Source organism: Vicugna pacos, chromosome 11 (assembly GCF_048564905.1).
Source record: "Vicugna pacos chromosome 11, VicPac4, whole genome shotgun sequence".
Taxonomy (NCBI): domain Eukaryota; kingdom Metazoa; phylum Chordata; class Mammalia; order Artiodactyla; family Camelidae; genus Vicugna; species Vicugna pacos.
The window spans coordinates 20,834,717-20,850,501 of NC_132997.1; the positions used below are offsets into that span (position 1 = coordinate 20,834,717).

Consider the following 15,785-nt stretch of genomic DNA (forward strand, 5'->3'; position numbering starts at 1 on the left):
CACACCACGCGGTAGGAGCCCTCGCGGATGAGACTGCTGGAGCGCGGCCCCACGCCTAAGACCTGCGGGCCGACCAGCTCGGGGCGGCCGCCGCCGCCGCCGCCGCCGCCGCCGCGCTGGGCTTAACGCTTGGCGGCCGCCGCTCGGCCCACGCCGCTCCTCCCGGAGGGACCGCGCTGCCGCCGCCGCCGCATCAGCAGCCGCCGCCTCGCGGGAGCCGCGGAGCTTCTGAAACAACAGCCGCTCACAGCAACTGCCGACTGCCAACTGGCGAGCCGGTAGGCGGAAGGAGGGGCGCGGCCGAGGAGGGCTCTGGGGCGGGGCCTGTCCTGGCAGCGAGCGCGCGGATTGGCTCCTGTGGTCTGGGGGCGGGGCTGCGACTCAGGATGGAGACAGGATACCTGAACTGGTGTCCACACAATTTGTATTTTTTTTCTATTAGGAATAATTTTGCTGTGAACATTTGTAAGCCAGTTTTTTGGGGATCTAGGTTTTATTTTTCACAGCTGCATACCTTAGATTGTCATGGCTGGGTTATAAGGAAACTCAATGTTTGGCCTTTTTAGAAACTCCAGACTGCTTCCAAAGTGGCTGCACCGTTTTACATATTTCCACTAGCAGACTATGAGGGTTCCAATTTATCTCTGTATTATAGCCAACACCTGTCATCGTCTGTCTTCTTGATGATAGTCGTCCTCATGTTTCTGAAGTGGCATCTCCTTGTGGTTTTGGATTGCGCTTCCCTGATATTGAGCTTCTTTCATATACTTGTTGGCCATTTGTATATCTTCTTTTGGAGAAATATGTATTAGCAATTAAGTATTCTAGATAAAAGGCTCTTTTCAGAAATATGATTTGTAAAAAATAGTCTCTCATTCTGTGGCTTGTCCCTTACTTTCTTGAGAAATTACTGCCCCAGGGCCTGACATTAGCTCTTCCCTCGCATTGAATCCTCCCTGGACACATATGTGGTGGTCTCCCTCCTTCCTTCAGGTCTTGGCTCAAATGTCTGCTTGTCAGTAAGATCTCCTTGGATCCCTTGTAGTGATTACCCAGTAAGAACAATGATGACAGCCCCATGCATCACCATCCGTCCCACCTCCCTGCTTTATTTCCCTTCAAGCTTTTATCACCATGTCGATGTAAAGTAGTCTTTTGTGAATTGTCTAATTCTTAACTGAATTGGAAATTTCATAAAGGATTTTTTTAATCAGTTTGTTACTACTTTATCCCAAATGTAATTCACTTTACGTAATCCAGTATGAATGCAAATGGAAGAATGAATGAATTGCATGAGAAACAATAATATATTTCACTTTATTTTAATAAACCTATGACTTTCTCCAAATGTGCATGTGAATGTATATGCCAGCATAGTTCAGTCATTCTTTAGTCGTCTGATAGAAAATTAATTTCTTCATTTTTCTTGGGAAGTAACCTTTGGCTTTGGAAGATTTAATAGAAAATAATAGATGAAAAGCTAAAATAAATAAATAACTACTTCAGAAAGACTTAAATGTGGTTACCGGTGGTGCAAATTGAGCTGATTGAAGCTTGAGGATGGGTAGATCCTGGGAAGGGTCATCATCTGCCACTGTGTCTCCCCTCTGAGTGTGAGGGAGTTTGCATGTCCATGGATGCATGTGTGACCAGCCTGGGAGGTCACACGTCAGGGAGGCTTTTCAGTACCAGCTTCTGCTGTTTCCTGGCCTGGCCTTGTGTAGATTGACAATCAGGTTCAGTCCCTAGGAGTTTTCTGGGAGTGTTTGTATTTCCCTGGGACACAACTAAATAATTACAGCCTAATGTGGTAAGTGCTAAGATAGAGTTCTATGGAAAGAACAGGATAGTTGCTGAAGAGGCCACGATTTCTTGATCTTGGGGGACCTGGGGTATTCCTCATGGTGAGGCAATATTTGGGGCTGTTCTTATAAAATGTATTTGGGGTGAGGAATTCTGAGTTGGAGGAAGGTAATATATAGGGGAATTGGAATGGGATTTGGGAAGGGGTTGAGACTGACACAGATGGATGTGGCCATAGCATTCTGGAGTGGCTGTGAGATTGGAGAGGGAGAAATCTGCTTCTGAGATTTTTTTTCAGGGCTGACCTAGATAGGCAGTGTTGCCTAACTGGATGTGGAGGGGAGAGACTGGAAGAAGAATTCTTGCTTGGGTGTTTGGACCGGATGGCCATAAACCAACGTTGGCTATTCAGAGGATGGACACTGGGGACATAAAGGAACAGATGATCAATTGGCCACATTGATCTCTTTCCTTTTAAGTTTTTATTTTGAAATAATTATAGCATAATTAGTACGCTGAGATCCTAGGTAGCCTTCACCCAGTTTTCCTGAATGATAACACTTACAAAAGTGTAGTACAGTGTTAAAATCTGGAAATTGACATTGGTATGATCCATAGAGCTTTTTGTGATTTTGCCGGTTTCCCGTGCACCCGTGTGTGTGTGCATGCATGTATGCCTGTATGTATCTGTGCAGATTTATTACATGTTCATTTGTGTAACCATCACTACAGTCAAGATATAGAATTGTTCCACCTCTGCAAAATCTCTCACACTCTTTCCCTTTTCCTTTTCCTGACTCCTTGCAGTCACAAATGTGTTTTCCATCTCTGTAATTCTTGTCATTTTTGAGAGTGTTAAATAGTATGTAATAGAGTATGTAACCTTTTGATATTGGCTTTTTATCACTCAGTAGAAATAATTCCCTTGATATCCATCCAATTGTTGAGTGTATCAAAAGTTCACTTCTTTACATTGTTAAGTAGTAGTATTCTGTGGTATGAAAGCACCAAATTTGTTCCATACATTGAGGGACATTTGGGTTGTGTTGAAGTTTTAGCTATCACAAATCAAACTGTTACAAATATTCATATGTATTAACTTTTGTGTGTGGATACATCTTCATATCTTTGTGATAAGTGACCAGCATTGCATCTGCTGTGTTGTATATTAAATGGATATTTAGAATGTATTTTTAAGAAGCTGCCAAACTATTTTCCATAATGGCTGTACCATTTTAACATTCTCAGAAGCACTATATGAGTATCTAATTTTGCCACATCCTTGGTATTGTCACCATTTTAAAAAGTTTTCACTGTTCTAATAGATAGGTATAGAGTAATATCTCATTGTGATTTTAATTTGCAGTTTCCTAATGGCAAATGACCATCTTTTCATGTGTTTGTCTTCTGTGTATTCTCTTTGATAAAAACATCTATGTCTTTGCCCATGTCCTAGTTGTATTGCAGGGCTCCGTATCACCACTCTAAGACACCTCTTTCTGCCTCGTTGCTGCTCGGAGGGTGGGGAGGAAGCACCTGCTGGCCCCCTAGACCCTGTGGGGTGGAGTTTGGGGGAGGCAGATTGCTGAGTAGCACTCCTCCCACTCACCACCTTTACCTCAGCACTGCCAGGTCAGGCTGCAGCTCCAGTTCTGAACAAGGCCACACTGATTCCACAAGGGGACAGTTTTCTTTTAGTCTTGGCTGGAGTAGAGCCAGTATTAAGAACAAGGGTTTTCTGCCAGATGTCCCTTTCCCTGTCCCTGGGCTAGAGGGAGGGAGAGGCTATATTTACAACACTTATCTTCTGGTGGTTCCAGGTCCAGGCTTCTCCAGCATCTGATCATGGGTGAAGGGGGAAGAAAATCCGGGGAGCTTCACCACTCCTCACATTGTCAGCTTCCTGGCCAGTCAGCCTTCCTTCCATTTTTCATAGCTTTCCTGTGTTTGTTCGTGGTCTTAGTGCCAGGATTTTTAGTCACAAGAAAGACTGGCAGCAATGGAGTGACTTCATCTTGGTCCCATGTTCGTTTTTAAGGACCTGGGCCACTTCAGGAGGCGGTCTAGACTCAGTAGAGCTTTGTGAAGGGACCTCAGTGTAGGGCCATTGACACCAGGAGATGATAGAAGAGGGCTTGGGGCCACTCCAACTTTGTCTGAACCTTGGCACCTGTGCTTACTAGTTGGGACTTAAGACTCAGCTTCCTCATCTTTCAAATGGGGATGATGCTGTTGCTGCTAATAATGCCTGTGTCTGTGACATTATGTATGTAGAGTAAGTTGTAGGATACCTGATTGTTACTAAGGGCCCAGTAAAATTGAGCTCTTGCTTCATCTATAGATGAGATTCTTGGCTCTAAGAAGATCATTTTTTGGGCTTAGTGAGAGTGATCTAAGGGAGAACAAAAGCCAGATTACAGGGATTCAAAAACCAAACAAAAGATGAGAAAAGAAGTCAGTATACCTTCAAGATATTTTACTGCACAAGTAGAGAGAGGGTTGTGAAGGGATTCAGTGAAGTGACTGGGGGAGAAAGGAGTGTGAAGTTTAGATAGGAAAGAATAAAGGACTGAAGAGGGAGAAATAAAGAGGTAAATTACAGAAAGAGCCAGGTTGCTGCTGATGCTGCATTTAACACCCGGTATAAAGAAAAGAAAACTATTCCTTGAGACCAGGCACACTCTCCTGTGAACCCCATCCAGCACAGAACCCAGTTCTTGGCTGTCATCACTGATGTCACCAAGTATGTTAACCTTTACCACTTCCAAATCAGACACCCACTAGAACTATAGACCACCAATTCAGCTCCTGGTAGTATGCAGCTCCTGTTGCAGAAAGGAGAGAAACAGAGGAAAGGTGAGACTGAATGAGGAGCTGGGACATCAGAAATTTTTATATAATAAGCTCCAGTCATTTATTATTATGCCATCAGACATTTACTAAGCATCTGCTTTATTTCAGGCATGTGCTCTGGTTGTGATGATGACAAAATAGACATTATCCTTATGCTTATGGAGCTTTCCTTCGAATGTGGGAGTCAAGCCTTACGTATCCATGCACAGCTGTGACATGTGCTGTGAGGGGAAGGGAATTTGTACAGTGGGGTTATATTACCAGGGTAATTCTGCATGGATGTGGAGGGTAAGGAAGGCCTCCCCAAGGTAGAGAGATTGGAGCTGAAATGAGGTAGTGGGTACTGTGGAAGCTGAGAAGCGTGGGGAATGTTCTAGACACAGGGCACAGCATTTATGAATGAGGAATGTGAAATGTTTGTGGAACTGAATGAAAGCCACCAAGACCAATGTGTTCAGCAAGTAGAAGCAAGATCTGAGATGGGAGGTGGAGGAAGGTGAGTCATGCGGTCATTGTAGGCACCCAAGGTCTAGGTTGTTATTCTAAGAATGCCAGATAGTTATTACAGAGTCATAAGAAGATTGACATAGAGTACATTCTCTGGTCCACATTTTTTACAAATGACACTGTGTGTCCTGTAGGACTTATATTAGAGAGAGCCACGGATGGCTATGAGGAGACAAAGCCCAGTATCAAAGGAGGCAAATTGAGAGAGGAGGTAGTTTGGACAAGGGTTATGGCCGTGGGAATGGAGGGAAGTAAGTGAACTGAAGACTTAGTGATGCATCAGATGCGGAGGCAAAGTAGAGACAGGTGTTTAGATGACTTTCAGCTTTGTGGCTGGGTGACTAGTTTCCAGTTTCCAGTAATCAGGATCACTGAATATTTGGGGGAAGAAAACTGAGTTTATTTTTAGACTTTTATTTGGTCCAAGATGCATCTTGGAAATGATGAGAAACTGGTTGCCTGTGTGGATATGAAGGGAAAACAAAGGCTTATGATGGACACAAGGGCTTCAGCCTGGGCAGTGAAGACTGAGGATGTCGACAGAGGGGTGGGAGGATATCCAGGACAGAGGGTATAGTACTGTCATCAAAGGGGACAGTATTAGGAGGCAAGCCTAAGAGTGAGAGGCATGGTGGTGTCTGAGGAGAGAGGCAAAGATTTAAAGATTAGATTTAGAATAGAAATAGTATGATCATTGTAGAAACTGAATTAAGGAACTGGTAAAAGGCTGGCCTGGCACAGTGTTTTTACCCGTATCCCTTAGAGCACTGGGTACTTGGGAGTGTTTCTGTCATGTTCTCTCTCTGTCTCTGTCTTTCTCTTTTTCTCTCTCTCACACGCAATCATGTTTCATGATGGAGTAAGTATGGGGATCACTGTTAAGATGAAACAGTTTGTCAACAACATAACTTCTAAGAGTGTTTGTCTAGCACCGTGAGTCTCAAGGTGGACGGCCCATGCAGCAGTACTTACGACTCTCAGGGATCCAAGTCCGCGTTCTCTGGAACAGCACTGGAGAGACACCTGCTGGGTGTCATTAACAGACTCAGCCACAGAACTGTGCATCAGTCCCTCTCAACATCCTCCCCTCCCTCACCATCCCTGCTCCCCAACCCCCTCTCTGGGAAAGGTACAGTTTTTCTCAGGCGTTGAAATAGCAGGGTTCAGTGTCAGGGTGCTGTGGGTTTAGGGCTGTGGAGGTCAAAATACTTTGTGAAACCAGAGATGACAGCCAGGAATCTGGATCCATTCTGGCCAGTGGTTGGGTGAATAGCGTGTCTGGGTGTTGGGTGGGATGAATCTTTGGTAACCAGTGAAAGCCTCCGACTTAGCAGCAGGGCTCTAGTTCATTTACAGGCAAACAGGAAACCCTGAGAAAAGGATGTTCTGGAAGAAACCTTCTGCAGATAATTGGGGTGGGGTGGGAAGGGGTGAACAGTAAAAGAAAGAAGTAACCAAAAGATAAGCCCTGCCCTGGAGCCTGAAATGATTTAATCTTAGAAGGTATGTGCCTGGGATTTGGAGATGGAAGGTATGTTATTTAAATGTTTAGAACTTGGAAGTTCCATTATGTTGGTAATGGATGTGTTAGTGTGTAGCTACTTTCCACATAGCTTTGGCCATAAGGAAAAATGAACCTATTTCAATAAGTAACTCTCATCACCACTGGTATGGCAGTGAGATCACCAACATCCTCTTCATAGAGGGTTATATACAGTTTTAAAAAGCAGAGGAAGAAGATCACTATAGAAGGTTTGAGCAAATAAGAGTGATATTATGAGTTACTGGGTATTTTGTGAGGTGGGATTTTGCTGCAATCTGAAGCCCAGCATTTATCTTGCTAACTCCAGTGCCTACTGTAATGCCTGGTAAACAGTCAGCTTTTGATTGAATGGGTGGATGAATAAATAATCCCTAAAATTCATTTTTTTAAAAGAAGAACCAGAGGAGAACACTTGAGACTATATTAACTTTGGAGGTTAAACAAAGACAAAAGTATCCAGATGACCTCTAAGTTGTGGCATGAATTTGTAGCACTAGCTTTACATAGTTGATAGTTGCTGATAAGAGTGAGAAATGGGTTTTTAACAGGTAGAAAATTACTGACTTTTTCTTGATCCCACATGTCTTGCAAGGAGAAAGCCAAGATGTCAGGCAAGAAGAAACAGCTGGTCTTGCTGTAGCAATGAATAGCGGGATATTGCAGATTTGATTAACATTAAGTTTTAGTTCTATTTTTGTAACTTCCTACACATACGTATTCCCTCATAAGAGATGAATGATATGTACACGAGATCGTTTTGTTGAGTGAATGTATAGATGAGTGAATTCACATGTACCTTTGCTGGACGCAGCCTTATTTCTTAATCTATCTATTTGTATCCTAGTGTTTGACATGACCAGCTCTGTCTCAGGCATGCATAAGTATCTATTTGGGATTCAAATTACCTCATAAGGATGGCCTCATTTTACTGTAGGATGATGGTAAACACTTGGCATTATCTGTATATCATTATGTCCTCAATATTTCTTATTTTGATTGTCTTGTCATTAACTTTCCTCCTTTAACCTCTCTCTTCTCCCAGGACATGGAGGCTTTCTTTTCTCCTATTCAATTAGTGATCTAAATTTTCTGTCTTTAAAAAAATTACTGACTTCTAACTACATACAGTCATCCCTTGGTATCTGCAGGGAATTGCTACCCAAATACCCAGATACTCAATCCCTTAAATAAAATTGTTTGTAGTTTGCATATAACCCACACACATCCTCCTGTATACTTGAAATCACCTCTTAATTACTTATAATTTCTAATACAACATAAATGCTATGTAAATTGTAGCTGGAGCACAACAAATTCAAGTTTGCTTTTTGAAACTTTATGAAATTTTTTGCCCTGAGTATTTTGGATCTGTGTTTGGTTGAATCCACAAATGCAGACCCCGCGGATACAGAGGGCTGACTGTACGATGAATCATACTGGTCACTAGGACCACAGAGATACACAGGACTTAGCCCTTCTCTCCAATAAGCTCCAGTCAGTAGAAGAAGTAGACATAGATGTGTAGCACCAGTAAGACATTATAGGAAGCACAGAACAGAATATAAGGTTCTGTGTTATTGTGGACAGAGACTTGTTATAATGAGGATCAAGGTGGGCAAGGCAGGCTTTTTAGGAGGTTATACTGAAGCCAAACCATCTCTTTTACTTCTATGTATCTTTTATTGCATTACATTCCAAAAGCCAAATGGAGCAAGCCCTCAGAAGATAATGTTGATCTGTCATCAAATCTTTCCCTGCTGAGAGAAGCTTCCTTTGAGGAGCTAGTCTTTGCTGGGTAATCCCATCAACAGAAAAGCCTGCATTTCAAATCAGTCAGCGAACACAAAACACAAAATAGCTTTATTAGAAATCTCTCAGCTTCTATCATTTACAGCACTTTATGGCTGAGCTGCCTTATGTTTAAACAACAGAAAATGTTGAAGGGATTTTAACTTCTGAGGACTAGACTCAAACCCAAGATATGGTGGTTGACTCAGACTTCTTAATGTACTTAGAAAATGTAGGATTTTGACTGTTTTGAAACATCTTTGTGAATTATAGAGATAAGACTGAAACTAAAAATCATCTAAATTCTGTATTAAGAATAAATTTTGTGTTTTTTGAAACCTGTAAAATATTCTGCCTTATATTAAAATGCAGAGGATCCTTTCCTATAAATAACCAAACTTAGAGCAACAAATTTTTAGTTTGGGTTTTAAAGGGTGAAAGAGGACAGTTACAAAGAAAAGAAGCCTGGAGCATTTTTGTGACGAAAAAATTTGAAATAATCAAAATCTTCTACTTTTGTTCCATGACTTAATAATTAAATTGTACTTTTCTTTTCCCAAAACAAAGAGGCAGAAACAATGATTGCAATAGTTAAATACATATTTATTTCCTCAAAAAAGTTATAACACCTTTAGGATCATATTACTTTCAAATTTAACTTGATTACTTTCTGAGAGAAATACCACTTTAAAATAAAAGTCTTGCATTCCAGAGAGCATTATAAATACCTAAAAACAAGGGAGGAAAACTGTACTGTTTTAAAGCATGCTGGAATAAATAAAAATATTTATTTATTTATTTTTGGTGCATCACTAATAGCCAATAGCATTTAGAAGATTTGGAGATGATCTGGTTTGCATTAAACATATTTAAACATTTTAAAATGTGTCATGAATTAAGTCAAGCTTTACCTCAAATAGATGCTGGAAATATCAAAATACACAGAGTTTTCCTGTATTTAAGATCATGATTATCTAACAACCACTTGGCTTTTGTTTTTCCACAGAGCACAATCAGATGAACTGGAAAAAATAGAAAAGCATGGCCGGTCCTCCAAAGACAAGGAAAATGATAAGTCTCTGGATGAACCTGAGCAGTGAGCGCATCATAGGACCATGTAGATGGCATCCAGGCTATGGGTGGGCTCTTTCCATTTGAAAAAATGCAGTATCTTCTGTGCACACGTGTCATGAATAATGTGAGGATAAACGTATTTTGTGCATTGTCTTTTACCTCTTAACTTGGCTTTCATCGGGCTTCTATGAAATGCCACACACTGTGCTTTCCCAAAATTGGGGAAGACATCATCCTTGCTTAGGACACCAAGAGCATGTAATTTTTGTGATTTTTTATGGTTATATTTGTTCAAATGCTGTTTATCTGTATGATACACATTTTCATAGGAATCTCCACTTTGTCACCTGATAAACCACATTTCTTTAAAAACAAAAACTTTCTTCTAAATATATGCTAGCTCTTGAATAGTTTTTAACAACTGATTTTTGGATTGAAACAAGTAGTTTTTGTAAATGTTACTCATAAAAATGGATCTGAAACAGAGTCTGAGAATCATAACTGTATATGAATAAAGGATTCTTTTGTATTGGTAAATATATCTTATTCAATCCTCCAATAAGTTAAATTTCATTAATTTAAATAATTAAGAAGTAATCTGAATAAAAAGTAATGAAGCAAGAAGCAAGATTTTTTGTATAATTTCACAACAGCTATGCAAAGTCTTTCTGATTTCATTCTTTCTCAATAAAACACATGTAACTATATTTATATAGTTATATATGTATATAGTTAGTCCTATTTGTATACCCACGTGGATGGAGCTGTTACTCCAATCATTCAGAATTAATTTTTGCTCAGCGTGCCTATCAGCAGGCATTTAATACATGTTTTGTTAATTGATTCAGGTATTGTTAATCAGTTAACTGATTTACAAGTTAGGAAAGACAAAGGAAGTCAAGTTGCTTAAATCATTTTACAAACAATCCTGTTTCTTAAAAATATATCACTTTTATTACCGTAGCTGTACATATATTGTATACAGATATGTTAGTAGTACAGAATATATTACTATATGGGTAATCTAATAGATATATTATCGTGTCATGTCAAACTTGATTATAAAGCCATGTTGCTCTTTTTATCAATGGGGGAAATAGTCCTGGCTGATTGAATATTATAGAAAACAAAGCTTGTATTACAGAGGGTGTTTTAAAAATATGTATTAGGTTTCACACATCCAGATTTTCAGCAATAAAAAAAAATTAATGTCTCTAAATGTGCCAGAAAGAAGGTGAACAGCTTCTTCTTTCTTAGATATGAAACAATTTTACTTTTTTCTTTAGAACTACACACATTTTGCATTATTTATAGCTACCTGGATGTTAATTTCTACATCTCAATTGCTAACATGACTTATAATATGTCTTTGCATTTCTTAAATCTCCAGCTTACTTGAAATAATACTTAACTTAAAAATTTTCTTAATCCACATACTAACAAGCCTCGGTCAGACTCACTGTGGGAGTGGCACTGTTGGTCCAGCTGTGCAGAAATGCTGGAGAGAGTTTGCCTTTTCAATTTAGATGGTAGTTATACTTGTAATAATAAAACATAAAAATTAATGAGCTAATTTTCTGGTCTAGGAGGGTGAAAACAGGAAAGTGTACACAGTTGAGACTCCACCCTGAAACCGCTGTGCTTCCACTTGGAGATTAGGTTGGAACAGTGGGGAACACAAAGTCTTCTGTGCTATTAAGCTAAAGTCACGTGAAACACAGAATTTCACCTTTCATTCTAAATATTCTCATCTAAATATGTGGATTTACTGGAATTAATTTTATTTGACACTATATGTAATAATTTGCAAAATCTGTTATTACTTATTTTGGTCTTTCTGCCTAGGACAATAGCAGAAGCCTTTTGTTGTACATTGTTTCCTATTATCTGCGCAATTTTAATGAGGTCAGACGGTTTTTAGAGAGTCATGTTGTGTTGTTCTTCACTGGTTAGCGATTTGGCAGTGTGTATCACTGTTTTGTCACTGCTGCTGTTGTATTCTTCTCAATTATTTGAACATCCTGTGCTTCTCGCTGATTAGGATGCTGGAAAGGAACAGTGTGTGTTTCCACTGCCTGAACCCCAGGACCTCCTTCAGACCTCACAGATGAAGTTTGAAGATTTTCCAAAAGACCTCAGAAAACTAAAGAGAGACCTGAGAGGTAATGTAAAGTCTTAAAGCAACTCATGATTGATATTTATGCTTTTTCAGTGAGAGGACAGACTTCCGTCACGTCGTTGTTAAAAGATAAGTGTTCCCCCAACCCCGCGCTTGGTGCACCTGCCCAGGATCTTGTGGCTTGTGAACTTGCCTGCGAAGAAAATAATTTCTTTCACATATTTGGTCAAAAAACACACACGTGTGTAATGCTTTATTATTAGTTGAGAAACCTTATATCAAATCATTTTGAAGAGAGTTTGAAATTCTTTGAATTTGTAAATTCAGAGTAATATATAAAAGCAAATTGTTTATAATTTTTTTTTTTTGGTGAATAAAATCCCTTTCCTCCCCTCTCTGCTTTTGATGAAGTACAGTTGGCTTACAGTATTATATTAGTTTCAGGTGCACAACTTAATGATTCAGTTTTTTCAAATATTATGTACCATACAAAGTTATTATAATATTATTTTCTATATTCCCTATGCTGTGCCTTACACCCCTGTGACTTATTTATTTTATAACTGACAGCTTGTACCTCTTAATTCCCTTCACTTTTCTCACTCATCCCTTTTATCTTCTTTTCATGAGGCTTCTTCTTGTTATTGAGTTGAGACACCTCACCTATCTATTTAAGCCTCTTTCTAACTTTAAGTACAGACGGGGAGTGAATAAGTTTATATGAGATTTTCATTTCATGTCTCACTAGATGAGAAGAAGAGGCATGGTTACTGTTGCCCAGAAAACAAAAAGATGATAAAAAATTTTAAGAGATTCAGTCTCACTGCTAAAGTGTTTATCCAAAGATATTGATCTATAATCAAATTCATGGAGTTGTTATATTCCAGTTACAGATGATTTTATATGGATTTAAATCAAAATAGTAACATAATATAGTTTACTTGTAGTTCTTAAACACTAAGCAATTATTATGGGCCTGATGCAGGATAGGCATCTGCTAGGTGCCTATCCTAGCAGATGCCTGTAACCCTACCAGATCCTGTAACCCTAGCAAAGTTACAGTCAACTGTCCAGGGAGGGTGAAGACTTGTCTTTAAGATGCTCCACCTTAGAGCCTCTAATATGAGTGCTCATTGACTGAGTCCAGGAATGATTGCCTTGTTTTTTAGAAACAATTAAAACTGTGTTTTGTTTATGTAATGCTACATTACTATGCATTTAAGTATGATTTCTTAAAGCAATACAAAACCCAGACTATTCATGTATAGTATTTATCACACTTCAAAATTTTGCCAGTTATCATGATTTGCTTCTGAAATTCCTCTCTCTCTTTCCCTCTCTCTCTCTTCCTCCACTGTCACCTCTGAAGTAGTGCTGGACATTTCTGGGGTATCTGAAAAATATTTATCACTTTAACCAATTCAGTCTTGCAAAGCAGGATTTCATAATTTACAAAAGATCTTATAAACAAGTGTTGTGGTGAGCTCATTAACAGGCAATTTATGTTTAATTTGGTTGATGCTTCACTTTGGAATGTAACCTCAATTACTTTTCATATATACGTGCTTTCTTACTATAGTTACAAAAGGTCATGAAAATGCTCACATTTCTAATTCTCAAGACTCAGAACAAAAAAGGGAGAACTAACAGCCACTGGGAAAAGGATTTGGAAAGGGCAGGTAGGCAGCACCGATGAGAGCTACTTCCTCCTGCACGTCTGTCTTCTCGAGCAATGATCGCTTATTGAAGGAGCATCTTAGCAATTTCTGAGTGCCTCAGAGGGTTAAGAAGGTGATGATCTTAGCCCCAAGGGTTTATACTTTATATTGGGATAAGAAGAACTTTTCTGAATGGTCCGTTTCCTCAATTAGTCCCTGTTGCATGTACCCAGCACCACATTTCTCAAGTTTGTCCATAGGCTGTTACAATTTGGTGCCCTAGAAATGGTGGATTTCATGGCTAAATGAGTATGAGAACTGCTGGGCTAAGATAAGCTTGAAGGAATTTCCAGGGCCCTCTGGACAAAGGGCGGCAGCAGTTCCCAGCCCACTTGACCACAGAGCACTTTTCCCAGTGTGTCTGGTAGGTGCTGTAGTCAGAGGAACTCACTTCAAGAAATGCAGGCCTGCTGCCCTGTGAGTAACAGAGGCACGGCATGTGCCTCAGAGGGGCTTACAGCAAAGGTGGGGAAATGAAACTAGGTCATGAAATAGTCTCATTACATGTTACCGTTCTTGTAAAATGAGATCAGCTTGAATGGCTGTTGACAAGGCTGTCAAACTCTGAGGGATCTTTTGAAAAACTGACAAAAATCAGAACAAATTATGCCTTTTATTTTTTGCTTTTCTAAAATGTTTCTGTTTTTGTTTTCATAAAAATGAGATGTTTTGTGACACAAGGAAGAAATCTTGTGATCTGGAATTTAAATTCCATTTCTAGAAAGGATCTAGCATGAAGGCAGCATTCCATGTCAACAAGGCGTAGAATAAAACGACCTGGTGTCCCTTTACTGAATGAGATGGTATAAATATACACTGATTTGACTAAATAGGAGTCAAATAGGAGGTTATTTTGTACACAATTACTTTAAATCAATATCTACCTTGATAAATGTACCCTAATAATGATCCCTTTTAAGTGATCAAATTAGATAATTCATTTCAGAAGATTCAAACAGTCTGTTCACTTTTTTTCAAAAGCAAAGTTTTTAAAGAAGACAGAAAATTAGATGATATATGTAGAGAACCTGTCCCAATATTTTCCATATAATAACTATCTCAAAGACATTGGCTATTTATAATAAGGAAAATAGAATAAACAGTGTGATTAGTTTGATGAAGACAGATAAGCTGTCAGCCGTAAGTCACCCATCTTCTGGCTCTGTCACTATTTCTGATTCCAGACTTATTTTTGTTTCTAAGGAAAGACCAAGAAATAATGTGTTATGGCTCAGGCACTTATAGTAAGACAACTGAATCTCATTTTAGCATTTTATAAGAGCATCTGCTGTGTTTGGTATGTATACTGTTCCCACGCTTTCTCCAGCTCCCCTGGGAGCTCCCTGGCTTTCCAAGCCCAGTGACGTGTAGTTGGTTTACAGCTTGGTCAGTTTGTGCCTCTTCTGACTGTGAGAAGCTCTTCTTGATGCCATCGTGCCCCATGGTGGCTTCTGTTCCCATGCCTTTCTTGGGTAGAAATGGTTCCACTTGCCACCTGACTTAGCGTGAACAGAGCACTGAGTAACTAAGTTCCTGGAACTCGGCACGCATGTTCTCATGCACATTTTTCCCTGTACCTCCTGCCCTCCCCCACCTTCAGCGTGTGACTTGAAAGTATTTCAAATTCATTACCTACAAGTTCAAGCTGAAATAATATCTCGGTCCAGACATATACAGGAAAAATCAGCTCACAGGCTAATTTGTATTGATTTGTATTTGTTTGGAACACTTACATTTATAATTGTAGATATCTGATTTTATTTTTGTTTGAGAAATGAAAAAATGATGTTATAAACTTAATTCAAATGCAACCAGCAGTTTTTTAAAAATTACTTCTTATTATGATTTTAGAATGAGTAACATTTTAGTATGGAACATCAGACAACATTGAAAAACGTAGAGAAGAAAATATATTTATTTTTATCAATGGAAATAATCAATAAACAATTACAGTAGGAACAGAGAACAGTTTTATTTGAGCCAATCTGAGGATTGTAGCCTGGGAGACAGAGTCAGGAAGCACTTGGATTGTGTTATGCTGAACCACAAAATGGGGAAGGCTTATACAGGCAAAAACTGCAAAATTAAATATGTTCTTTGTCAAGAATTAGAATTGGAGCTGGCAGGATGTAAGGGTGTTTGTTACGTAAAGATTGGTCCAAAATGGTTGCATCGTTACAAGGGGAGACCTTGAGACCATGAGGTTACAAATAGCAACTAGTAGCAGATACTGTTCTGAGAATGACTGGTGGTGTCCTTGAGTTTGTTACAGTGTAGAAAATTCAAGTTTTTGGTAATACAGGAACGTATCTATAATGACAACACAAGCAGAGGGAAAGGTGTACATGTTCTGGGTTTGGAAGAATTAGTATTGTTAAAA

General features: G+C 39.3%; 1 long non-coding RNA gene and 1 pseudogene across 1 annotated transcript in view; one reads left to right on the forward strand and one right to left on the reverse strand.

The window, feature by feature from the left end:
- Positions 1–164, reverse strand: part of LOC116277915 (cyclic AMP-dependent transcription factor ATF-5 pseudogene) — a 95,111-nt pseudogene extending 94,947 nt beyond the window's left edge.
- LOC140699190 (uncharacterized) overlaps positions 37–15,785 on the forward strand; it is a 26,289-nt gene continuing 10,540 nt past the window's right edge. The window contains exons 1-3 of the long non-coding RNA XR_012077199.1: positions 37–278; positions 9,501–9,692; positions 11,610–11,730. This is a non-coding gene — a long non-coding RNA (uncharacterized lncRNA). The remainder of the gene's footprint in view (positions 279–9,500; positions 9,693–11,609; positions 11,731–15,785) is intronic.